Below are 12,997 nucleotides of genomic sequence, written 5' to 3'. Positions count from 1 at the left end.
TTTCACTTGACCGTATGCCATTACTAGCAACGCCAGGCAGGGCACACACAAAAAATTTATAACCTTGTACTCAATCCCGAGTCCTACAGGAACCCGAAAAGTGCTTTCACAGCAGGCCTCTGCGATAAAATTTTAGTCCAAAAACCCAGAATATTGGCTTCAGTAAGCGACGAGAATCTGAGCCACGGAGCGACGTGGCCAGGAGGACAAGCCCATGATCATACCAAGGGCAGTCACAAAGTAGGTGCTCTATTGTTTCATCGCGCCCGCTGTACTCAGACGAAGGAGAGTCAACCATAGCGATTAAATGGGAGCAGGCAATTCGAAACGCCACTCCCAGCCACAGGCGACACAACAGCGTAGAATCGAAGCGGGAGTGGCCTGACGGAGGACTCAGTCGAAGCGAGGGGTCGAGGCGGTGCAAACGGCATGAAGAGCTTCCTGAGGATGACTAAGAAACCAAATTATCATGTCGGCCAAGCACTCGCTGATGTCTTGCTCCATCGGCTCTTGTCAGTGGTATCCGGACAATGGAGGTGCAGCCGTGTGCCGATGGAACTGCAGCGCCAGCTGCCTTGTTTCCGACAATGCTACAGTGTCCTGGTAACCACTTTAAGATTATGTCTTGGCACTCATCCAATGCCTGTTTTTAAGATATATAACCTCCGCTACCAGTTCCTTGTGGTTGCCGTGGCGTAAAACCGCCTTAAGGAATTGTAGGGCAGCTTTTGAATGGCATTGCACAGTTCATTTGTGGGGTGTTTGCGCACCGGTGTATTGTACAGCCGCACGAAGAGCGGTCAATTCTGATCATGTGGAGGTTGTCCGATGCGAACTTAGCTTTTTAATACATGGCTATCTTGCAGGAATGACCACGGCGAATGGTGAAGTTGTAGACGAGATGTACCCGAACCAACTGTATATATATGAGTGCGGCCACTATATCCGGCGTGGAATAGCCAGAATGTGAACTGTTTAAGAGCCGGCATCGATAATCTCGATTTTTTCGCTAAACCCGAAATTGTAAGCTGCACACACGGCTCCCGCAGACACCACAGCGCAGACGAAGGCTTTGCCGCCGGGGTGAACTGTACTGAAAACGCTGCGTGTGCTCTCTGTACCGTCACTGACAAGAGGATGTGCTGGGTAATCCTTGTTAGAGGACGTATGCAGACCCGGAGGGGGCTAAGAGATATATTTCGAAAGGGGGCAGTCTTTCGCAATAGCAATCGCTGCAACTGTTGATGCGCTGCGAGGGCGACCCAGGTATGTGCGAAGAGCTTGACTTTGTACAGTCTGAAGGGCACGCTAATTCGTTTTTAATATGTTTCAAAGCACTGATGTACTATACCGCGAAAACCCCAAGAGTGCTCTAAACAGCTGCAACACTGACTGTACAAACAAGTTCCACAATTTTTTGCACAGGAATTTCAGTAGGCGAGCGATATAGGTGAGATTTTTCTTTAAGAAGGTGCAATGCGCGCTGTGTGAGAGATTCCGGTCTAAGTTAATGCCTAAAAAACAATGAGAAGTATAATAGCCAATGGTATGGCCGTCGATAATGAGCGAATATTTACTCATTGATTTGCGCGCAAACGCCACTAGAGCGCACCTCTCCCCTAAAACGCTCACACCTTGTTCTCAGAGATAGGAGGAAGTTGTGGTTGTTGCCCGTTTGAGTCTTGCTCGTACATGGAAACGCGTCACAGAGGAGGCCCAAATGCATATGTCGGCGGCATGCATAGAGAAATGGATGGCATTAGGTAGGATCGCTGGGGTGCAATAAGTGTCAGAATAAGCAAAGTAGGGCTGAGCACTTCTCGCTGGGGCATGCCCGTGCAGGAGTAATGCACAGATGTCAGGCCATTTTCACATATGAAAAAGATTTACTTTTCATCAGGTAGCTTTTGTATTCACCTAAACATCCTACCACCGATTCCAACAGCTTCAAGCGCATCAAAGATAGCCTCATGTGTTGCGTTATCGTAAGCACCTTCAAAATCAAGAAATAGTGCCGCGCACACGCGCTTCAGTTGTTTTCGTTGCATAACAGTGGACACACAATCAATGATGTTGTCTATAGACCAACGACACCGCCGGCAACCCAGCATGGCATTAGGATCCAATTTTTAGTGCTCAATGTGGCAGTCAAGACGCGTAACAAAATCTATTTCTATTATTTTCCCACGTACTGTCGAAAGCTATTAATCTGAATGATTTGAGGTTGAGCGGGGATCTCCCTGGTTTAGTAGTGGTATTAGGCGACTGGATTTACATTGCGGAGGAACATCACCATCTTGCCATGAATGGTTGTAAAGGTTGTGTGGCTCTCTTCGCGCGTCATGGCCAAACTGGCGCAGCGCAGCATATGTAATGCCATCTAGCCCTGGTGAAATCGAGCGCTGCCTTTCTGCAAGGGCAGCAAAGAGTTCCTCACGAGTAAAGATAACATACATCGCTGAATCTCCAGATGCAGGAAGAACACGCCGGAAAATCGAAGTAATCATTGCACCCGCAATTGTCCTGCAGTAGTAAGTTGCTATGTTAAAGCAATCTGGTGACCGTTTTGATGCAAAGATAACGCATAGAAAAGCTCTCTCTGCTGTGGAAGCGTTTGACGCCCCCGCAACGCACGCCAGATGAGGGACATGGACTTTCGAGGATACAGAGACTGACAGAAGGACTTCCAGCGCTGGTCCGCCAGCGTGTTCATTCGTCGCTTGATTTTTCTTTGCAAACATCGCGCCTCTCTGAGGCCCCATATGCATGTTGTGCACCTGGCACGTCTTTCTGCACTGCGCCGACTTGCATGTAGGTGGACTAATTCTATATAAAAATCAGTCCTCATTCTTGTTGACGTCAGGTTGTGTCTAGCAGCATTCATTGCCGTTGCTGTAATGTCCTCCATACTAGAAGGGAGGGCCTTTGCACGCCTCTTCCATATGTGTTTTTAATGCCGAATATGTGTTTTAGGGCCGGCCGCTTCAAGACATGGAATCATGAGGTAGGCGGGTATGTGGGCACTCCCATGAGATTCCACTTCACAAAACCAGTGGACACACACGCCGTTGTAGAGACCGCGAAACTAGCGTCACGAGCAGTCAACTGTTGCAGGCACTCTCTCGCAGGTACATCGCGTTGTCGTCATTCATTATTAAAAGCTCGTTTTATGAAGCTAATCAGGCCCAATTCTTCCCTCTGGCGTTGATACTAGGAATTCTTCACAGATGGTGGTGGCAGTTGAAATCGCCTGTAATGATCCAAGGAGCCCGGGTTGCCTCAATGATGGCCTTCAACCTCTCGCAGTCCAATTGAGAGGAAGGGAGACATACGCCGCAATCAATGTGAACTCTATGATTCCTCTTTTGAGTATCAAACACGCGTATCGATTGTCATTGTGAGGTTCAACAGGGCAGCAGACGTACGTCACGTTAGTTCAGATGTAGAGAACTTACCTGCGCTCCCCACATGTGGGGGCGAAGAAGGGCTTGTGCCCGGAAAGCCTGATTGCTTGAGATAACTTAGGCTCACAAATGACCAAACTTGCAATTCGTGACTTCAGGCCTCTTGCGCTCCACTGTAAGAGCGCAGCGCTTCTGACTTCCTCACGAAGCGTGGGGAGCTGCCCAGGCATGGTGTTTTGAAGCACTGGAACTAGGGAGTGCTGCACCAGTAAGAAGATGCGAGCGGCTGAGGATTGTGGGGCCTGCAGCAGAGGGCGAATGGCGCTGACTACTGTAGCAAGGATCACGATCGTTCGGCAATATTGCTCTGGGAGCCTTTCTTTAACGACTGTAGAGCTCGACGATGGGAGCTTACACTGAGAAGGCTCAGCAGCGATTATCATAAATGCTTAAATTATCCGGATGGGACCTGAAGTCTGCATTGTGACAGGCGGCCCACCTTCCATCTGGTTTGTGGGCAAGCTGCCAAGTGTGTACACCTGGCAGTCCTTCAGCTGGGTGAAGGCAACACCTATGCAAAGGCGTTCAAGATAAATGCCATCAGAGTACAGACCTTTTGGTGAACGGTCCTTTTGGTAAAAGCCTTTAGGGTGAAAACCTCACACTAAAGGCCTTTAATGTGAAAGGCTTTATGTTAAATGCCTTCAGGGTAAAGAATAATAAATACGAGGCCTTAATCGTAAAGACCTCTATGTTAAATGCCTTAAGCGCGAAAGGACTTTAGGTGCCGCAGTAACTAGTGCCACTGCACGACACACCGCTCTTAGCCATCTTAAACGGTCTGCTGACTTTTTACACTAGTGCTTTCATCGCCAATTTCTGCGGCTACATTGTTCTTTCTCGCTTTGTGCCAAGCCGCCTCATTTCGTACCGCCGCTATCTGGTAACATAGCAGCTCGTTGCAAGCCTCACCCTCTTACAGTAGGCCTGTCCACGACTTGATGGTCATCAATCACTGTCCCGACAAAACGGCACTGCTTCATGACGGCCTTCTCAGATCTTTTTCGGGCACTTTTCACCTCATTTAAACCGCGCTGGGCCATCCTGTCGCGGTGACGCACCGCATCAACGCGCTCAATAACAATTCTATCCAACGCCACCACTATGCTATGCTGAGCCACAGGAAAAGGGGACCAAAATGCTTGCTGGCACATTATCACACCATGACCCAGTTTCTGTGCCTTTTTCGTCGTCTTTTGGAAGAAAAAGGACAGCTTCTGGAGTTTTTAGGGTGCTTATCGTCACGCGAACAAGATCACTGAAAACGACGTGTACCGTTCGCCGTGCATGGACAATTCCCCTAGTTGTCTTTATGGTCCACAATTCTTCTCCATATATCTGCTTTCCGGCTATTGGCATAGTGCAGTGGATTACTAGAACAGTGAGAGAACAGCCTTTGGCACATTTGAGGGGCTTGAATAATTTCATGTTATGCTGCTGGGCTTACGCAACACGCAAGTGACCCTCGAACGCATGATAAACGCCTTTTTGCACGGTTGTAGGTTGTCTTGCAAAAAAAAAAAACAGCACAAATGACGTCTGACGTCTGTCATCTTTTGCGCTGTTTTTTTAGGTGCTGTACCAAATTGTTGAAATGTCAGTATTACTTTAAGTATTACTTCAAGTGGTTAACATGCTTGTGTTATACTGACAACGTTCTTTTTTTCACCCACCATTTGTTTTGACCCAGGTCACCTTCCCAAGGTGTACTGACTCTTCCATCATGCTGGTTTGCCTATTAACTCATAAGTGGCGGTTCATGAGACGCCACATCATCACCCGTGAAGATGCCGTCGACTTCAGAAGTGTTCGTCCCGGTTATAATAAAATCCGCACTGTGAAGACCTTTTACCACGTTCTTGCAACGACATTCAAGGATTATTATGGCTGTGCTCATATTTCCGGCGTTTCGTTGATGGATTCGCCGACATTAGCCCGCCCCATGGCTCACCTAAAAAAACAAGTCAGTTGCTTTTCGGGTCTCAGCCAACAAGCCTTCGAATCTGACCACTACGCCAGTCTTGCAGTCTTCGATGTAGCAGCCCCCGCTGAAGTCCGTACTAACGCTAGTGGCCGGGGAATCGGCAGTGTACTGCCTGTCTCAGCGGATATACCGTCGAGATCGTTGTATCGCGTACGCTGAACGCCTCCTCTATACACCCCAGCGCAATTACTCCATACCAGAATTTGAGGCTTAGGCCTCGGGCAGCTCGATGCCAAATTTCGCACGTATTTATAGAGCCGGCCTTTTATGTTTGAAACCAACCGTCATGCGCTTACCTTCCTGATATACCATGCGAGCCGCCGGGTATTTTGTTGATTATGCCCACAGGATTCTGATTACATGTTGATCTACAAGCCAGATTGATTGCAGTATGGTGCGGACGGCTTGTCGCGTTATTCTATTGGCCTGTGTGAAAATTGTGGCATTGATGGCAACGCGGCCCTGAACTCGCTCTATGCCTTCACTATTATTGGCCGAGAACAGCGCCGCGCCAGCGAGCTGCGCTCCAGTATCGACCGCCGCAACTTCTCGCTCTCTGGCCCTGCGATGCTGTGGTTTGTTGTTTATCGTATGACACGACTTTTTATACCGCGCAAACTTTAACGCTGCTCGCTCTGACCTCCTGCCTTTGTGCTCAAGCACTTTCGCAATGATGTCCTCGGAAAGCTCCATCACGTCCTCACTACACTTCATCTGGAGTCTTGCACACTTACGGCAGCGTGCGTCGTCGCCTATTTTGTTCCCGCCTCGAGCGTTCTGCAAGCTGCGTCTGCGACCATTGCCAGCACCGGAAACGCTTCTGGTACTCTCTTACACGGCATGATGCAACGTATTGATGTCCCCTCGATCGTTTCTACCGTGTCAGGTTTGACCCCAGTGCGTTCCCTGGGTACACCTCCTGAAAGAGATGGGCTGCACTTGCTATAGACTGTGCTACACTTTCGCAATCACGCGTGCCTCCCAACCAGTACCCCAGCAGATGTTGCCGACTTTTTTTCTGACAGATCCCATCCTTCGTCACGGTGACCTCCACCGAGTTCATATCAACAATGGCTGCCGTGTTCTTTCTAATGTTCTCGATAACATTCTTTGTTCCTGGTCCTCTAAACATCAGCTGTGACCTTCCACAACCCCAATGAAACGGCCTCACCGAGTGCCTCACCCTCACTCTCACAGATATGCTGAAAATGTCTGTATTGCTTAGAGCAAATAAGCTCTGGGATAATCTTGCTGGAAACATAATCTCTTTCAATGATCCTGGAGGGTTTAAAAAGCACCAATGAGTTCATTTATCACCTAATTATTATTTCAAATGTACTGCGTTTTCAGCTGCTCCTAATATTGTTTTCTGATGTACCGCTATTTCTTTACCACCTGGTTATCTCTTGTTCGCATATTTTTGTTGCTGTTTTCTTTTTATTTTCTATTTTCGTTCTCAATATTACCTTCGTTTTGTTCCGACTTTACGTTCCTTTATTTAGTATATTTGAATTTTACCACGTCTGTTGTACCATTATTCTGGTTAATTATTTTTGTATATTCCTTTTAATTTTGATATGTACCTCTCACCCAGTGGGCATCATGAATAGTGAGGCAGAAATAAATAAAAGTACCTTTCACAGGACCACTGCGACTGGGATATCACTCTCCCATTAGTTACCTGCGAGTTCGCTTACAGCTCTTGAATGTATAAATTTTTAAACCTTTATAGGCGCTAAAATGGTGCTTCAGTAATGTACACCCATTTGAGTACCTTTCTAACATCATTTTTTGATTCCCGCTTTTTTCACCACAGTTTACAAGGCTACTATTGATCGAAGCGTCCAGCATTTTGTGCAGGGTGTAGAAGGGTAACGGAGTGGATTCCAAGAAAAGGAAAGCGTACTTGGGGCGGCACAAAGTTAGGCAGGCAGATGTGGTTAAGAAGTTCCTGGGGACACGCTGGTCGCAGCTGGCAAAGGAGAGGTTAGTTGGAGGGACATGGTAGAGGCCTTTCCTCAGCACTGGGCGTGGTCAGGCTAATCATGATGATGATGTAAGAGTGGTGCAAAAAGGCTGCTTATTAGCCACCAGGCTTTGCCTTTCAAGTGTTATCATCATTTGATGATGATGGATTTTTATGGCGCAAGGACATCTACGGCCAAAGAGCGCCATGACACACGGTATTTTCCATTTCTCAAGATAGGGTCAAAGACCCATTTCCCAAGCATTTCACCCTAAAGAAGCCGAGCACCAGACCAGGGGAAAGCTTGTACCCAATGTATAACCGGTGGGTACCCGGCGGCACTGGGGATCGAACCTCGCACCTCCCGCACGCGAGGCGCTTATCATCATTTGATCCCGAGCTTATGAAGCCCGCGCGTATTTCATCATCTATAAATGAAAGTTGTTTGTTATATTAATAACGTAAATACGATGTTTGCCACATTCAGTTTTCAATTAGGGAGTAATTTCTCATTGACTTCCACCCGAGAAAAGCCGTACGGCTACAAAGGAAATCTATACAGCTTTTTCAGAACTTTCTAGTTAAATAAAAATTCGTCCTGGTCCAGGGTTCAAGCTCCGGACCAGGACCATAATCTTAGGAAGTAGCTCCGTTGTACTCTTGTTTTATACGCACTAGTGTTTTGAAATGACTTTAAAGTTTAGGGAAGGTTATGAGGTAAAAACAGTAATTTATAATTACTGCGAAAAAATGGTGCGGCCCATGCATCCTGGTTTATTGCGTGCATCAAAGCGTCGCGTAATTCTAAAGATGCCAATGTAATGGTGATAGATAATTTTTAACATAGGGGGTGAGAAATACATTTGCTGCAAAAGGTGCAATTCATATAGTATCTGCGCAGATATTGGAATGTTCTTGGAAGGTGGTCACTACTGAACTCGATCTTTCGAGATTTGCAACATAACGAACAATTCTTTTTTATAATATGAACTATCTGTTTATATTCGTTTTTGTAGTTGTGGGCCATACTAAACTGGAATAATTCAGCTGTGACTGGAACAAAGCATAATAAATTTGGAGATTTGACTTCAGAGGCAGAGTGTCAGGGCATCGTGACAGTGCACCTGCCACTGATGAAAGTGTTTTACAAAGGCGGCTAATGTGGTAATCCCACGACAAGATAGATGAGGAATACACTCTTAGTGTTTTATGCACACTATCAATATCAGTAACTTGTTGTTCAAATTTGAACACATAATTCGGTTCCAGAAACTTATTCTTTGGGCGAATTATTATTACTTTGGTTTTACTTGCATTTCATTCAAGTATGGTTAAGCGAGATGAGATTGAAAGTTTTTCTAGGGCGATGTTAGATTTCACTATTGAGATCATCCAGGTCAGGACGAGAGATAAGCAGAGTACTGTCATTGGCGTATTTTATAAACTGTATCTTGCTATCTATGTTAATAATGTTATTAATGAAACATTAAACAGTAGGGGCTCTAGTACACTTCTCTGGGGTACGCCAGTGCTTATTGGTCGTAAGTCAGAAATTCCATTATGTATACATACAAACTGTGTTCTGTTTAGAATATAGCGATTTCTACCCAAATGATAGATATTTCGTTGATCTTAAGGTCACGTGACCTTACGATCACGTGACCAAGGTGGCGATGTAACGGATGGTCACCGCGAGTATGAGCCATTAAAGGTTATTGCCTTAATATGACACACTTAGCGGGGCTAACTAATGTATTAACATATAAGAACCGATTCAGAGTAGACGATGCTAGCAGCAAGGTTATCATGTGAAGAAGTGGGTTCGACGGTCATGTTACAGAGAGAGCAACTGATTGGAGTAATAGGGATGCGGGAGAAGCAGAACATTAAACTTCGAAATGCTCAGTTCCACTAATGATATGTTACACCAATTGAAAATGGCGTTATTGATATTTAGAAGCATGATATTCTGGTTGTTAACTGCAAAAAAGACTACATTATTATCTGCAAATAACTGAATGTTAGAGTACATGCATTGGGTAAAGTCGTTAATGTATAGATTAAGAACAACATGAAACCTAAAAGAGAGCCTTATGGCACACTGGAATGGTCACTGTTTAGCGCGGAGATGAAATCTTTTGGTGAGACGAGCTGTGATCGGATACAAAGAAAATGTTCTGGCAAAGCTAAAATCTTGATATCGATGAACAGTTTGCCTAATTTAGAAATGAGTGCGTTCTGATAATTTTTTCGGAGGCTTTATAAAAACCAAGGAAAACACGATCGGGTGTGAGAAGACAGTGAATGGTGGCATGTATTGAAAGGAAAATCACGCTAGCTAAGACAGGGTCAGGTGGAGGCCACGCTGCGCTCTCTCGCCCCCCCCCCCCCCCCACCAAGAAAGTTACATTACAAAAATTGACGATGCTTTTGTAAAGTGCGTGTTGAAGTATTTTGCGCGTGACACTTGTTACTGGCATAGGACGGTAACTGCAAAGCACATCTGGTTTCTGATTTGTAGACTCCAGGAGCCTGCGCTGCAGTATGAGTGCGCTATTATCCGCGATTATTACTGCAGGATACCAGCACAGCGCATAAGTAGAGCGTTCGCATCGCTGGAAAGCGGTTGCATCAGGGCCACGCGCGTGTCGACAGAAGGGTGAGAAGACGTGTACCCGAGCTTACGCTATCAACAATAATACGCTGCGCGCCCATAAAAGAGCAGTGAGCACCGCCGGAGAGTGTGTTCCAGAGATATTTGTTATATTTTTTTAACTAAGGCTTCCTCACGTGCCCCGGGTATACACCGCTACTGCTCCATGCGTGGTATATGCGGAGGAACGCTCGCAACCCGAAAGCAGTCTTCTACAGGAGGCCGTCCTAGAATACGATACATGTGTGCTGCAATGTATTTGGTGCTTGCGTCCACTCTCGGCGATGGGACAGGTTACAGTTTTGGACCATTTCTAGTGAAGCGTCTATATTGTAGAGGGCTTGTGTACATTTGGGTAGTTCTGATTTAAACAGCTTAACAGATTAGAATCCGCAATTGAAAATTCAGAGACGAGTTCAATTACACCAGCCCTTTTTAACTTCCTGTTTGCAAACAGTGTTTCACGCCACCGAAGGATAGCGTAAAGAAACTGCACAAAAAGTAAGGCAGGCAATGGCGACAGCTATAACAGTGTTGTTAAAATTATATAGGAGGAAGGTAAAGCGCGGCGGTATAATATTTAGGCTGAATTAAGGTGGTGTCAAAGACTTATGTGTCAAGCATTTCACAGCCAGCAAACCTAGGCTCCGCCCAGGTGAAGGGTTATAATAATCATCATCCGGGACACAGCCGGCAGCACTCCGATTCAAATCTCGAACCTGGCTTATACTATATGCAGAATATTCCACTATTGTCACACTACCAGTCAGCCTTGCGATCTTCGCGCAGTCAAAACAGGTCTGCTGCCCTGTCAGGGGCCTAGGACTATTGCTTTCCCCACCTTTGCGATACTATCGCGATCCCTTATAAACAGCGCATTTGTAGAATCCTGCTTTTCTTCCTCACGGCTTATACTGCTTTGAATTATTCTGACCCTTGTCACCCAGAGGACATTATGCGACCATTCAACATTCAACAGCTTTCACCTGCAGTTCCCTAACAGTAGCTCTTGTTCAGACTAGGCGATTGAGCAAGAATAAAGATAGTAACGTGGCGTTTGTCGCGAAGTAACAAAATAAAATAGTCAAAGGAGCGCTCTTGCACATGTATTCTGCTGGCGGCTGCAATGAGCTATTGAAAGCGGCGGCATCTACGGCAGCGCCATCCGTCGTGAAACCTATTCCCTTGTGCATTCTCATTAATCTGTCATTACTGTGAAGCTATGCTCTTTCGCAGCCTTCCGATAGTGAGAGGCAGCCTTCTTTTCTTTCGATTACCTTAAATGATGGGTAGCCATCTCTAAACGATGAGAGCAACGAATCTATTGATGGCCTCATGCCGTAATAGCTACCAGAAGGCAGGACCTGCGCGCAAGGTATCAGTGATGGCCAGGTAAGTACAACGTTTGTTAAACGATAGGTTCTCCATGCACTGTAAACTCTCCGAACTTTGCCCCTCTGTTCTTTTTCTGAGACGTTTCCTCTTTTATATTCTTTTAAATTATAGAACCTCGTAACTTTACGCCCAAAATTCAGTAGCAGCACTCGGTACGAAAGTGACTAGAATGTCCTAGACGAACCCTTGAGTTCACTGAAATAAGAAGATATTTGATACCCTATCAAGTATTATTACTACTGAACACCATCATATGGCTTGGGGTCCACCAATTCAATTCGAGCCTTTGCTCGAGCCGCAACGCTTTTCCATCAAGAAAACGCGTTCACATCCATGGTCTCTGCAGGACGTCACACTGAAATGTAAATATTCATGTCCTAGAACACAGTAACTGGTAATATTCGTATACACATTCAATAAAGCGCTCGATGAAGATTATAAGATTCTTAGCGCATGCGCGAAAAAATGAGATTACCTTCTCAAGCCAGAGCACCTACACGCCAGAACGCTAAATAGAATAATGATAGTTGGAACGGACGTGCTTAAATACTGGTAGTTTAATTCATCACCGGCGAGATAATGAGCATTAACCTTTGCTCAATGCTCTTGTTGCTTAGTGTGCGCAGTTGGGAAGCGCACAATTGTATTTAAAATTGCTAATTGAATCTTAATGTATGGTGCGGAGTTCAACGTCCCGAAGCGCCACATGAGCTCTTTGGGATGCTTTTCTTTAAGGATGCGGAATTAATTAGACCTCCTGGCGCTCTATAACTTGCACGGACATTCAACGCACATGCACATTTTTCTGTTGCGCCTCAAGTTAAATGCCACAGCCGCCGCCCTGAACGAACTCCCTACATTCGGACCAGCAACTGAACGCCATGCCGAGTAGCTCACGGCAGACAGTATTTTAAGAATTGTAATAAGAACACAGCACACTAGTAATACAGCACACACAGCACACCACAGCACACCACAGTAATAAGCACAGCGTCACGAACAACCAGCCGAACCGTCCAGGCACAGAACAGAGACCGCGTTCAGTCCAGAGCACGCACGAGCGACCGAGCGTTCGGCGCTCGAGCTTCGGAGTGTTCGGCGCTCGAGCTTCGGAGTGTTCGGCGCTCGAGCTCCGCAACGTTCGGCGCTTCTCGTCGTCTTCTTCGCTGAGCGCCAGCCTCTGAAGATTCTAAAGCCCGTGTCCAGTCTTACAATTCCCCCCGGGCGAAAGGGCGCCATCCTGGCGGCCTAGGGTGATGTGACGACGGCGGGTCGTAGTAAGGTTTGAGGCGGGTCGTGTGGACAATTTCGCGGCCTCGGCGGCGATGATCAGGGGATGGCGTAAGGGGTTCGATGAGGTAATTGACGGGGGATGTCTGCTCAAGAATACGGTAGGGTCCCTGGTACTTGCTAACAAGTTTGGAGGAAAGGCCGGGACCTGAGGAGGGTACCCAGAGCCAGACCAAAGAGTCAGGAAGGTAAGCGGGACGAAGTGCAGGGGAACACGGGCGCTTTTCTGCTGCTGCTGGGCGTGA

General features: G+C 46.5%; 1 protein-coding gene across 3 annotated transcripts in view; it reads right to left on the bottom strand.

Moving 5' to 3' along the window:
• Window positions 1–11,984, bottom strand: part of LOC144100608 (uncharacterized) — a 71,480-nt gene extending 59,496 nt beyond the window's left edge. For 2 of the 3 annotated variants that reach the window (XM_077633496.1, XM_077633498.1), the window contains exon 1: window positions 11,938–11,984. The gene's annotated coding sequence lies outside the window, so the exon portion shown is untranslated. The remainder of the gene's footprint in view (window positions 1–11,937) is intronic. The other variant, XM_077633497.1, reaches the window with a different exon arrangement.
• Between the last annotated feature and the right edge of the window lie 1,013 nt (window positions 11,985–12,997).

The sequence above is a fragment of the Amblyomma americanum genome, chromosome 8 (genome assembly GCF_052857255.1).
Source record: "Amblyomma americanum isolate KBUSLIRL-KWMA chromosome 8, ASM5285725v1, whole genome shotgun sequence".
Classification (NCBI taxonomy): domain Eukaryota; kingdom Metazoa; phylum Arthropoda; class Arachnida; order Ixodida; family Ixodidae; genus Amblyomma; species Amblyomma americanum.
The sequence above is the reverse complement of the archived record's forward strand: the minus strand, read 5'-3'. Positions and strand labels throughout refer to the sequence as shown.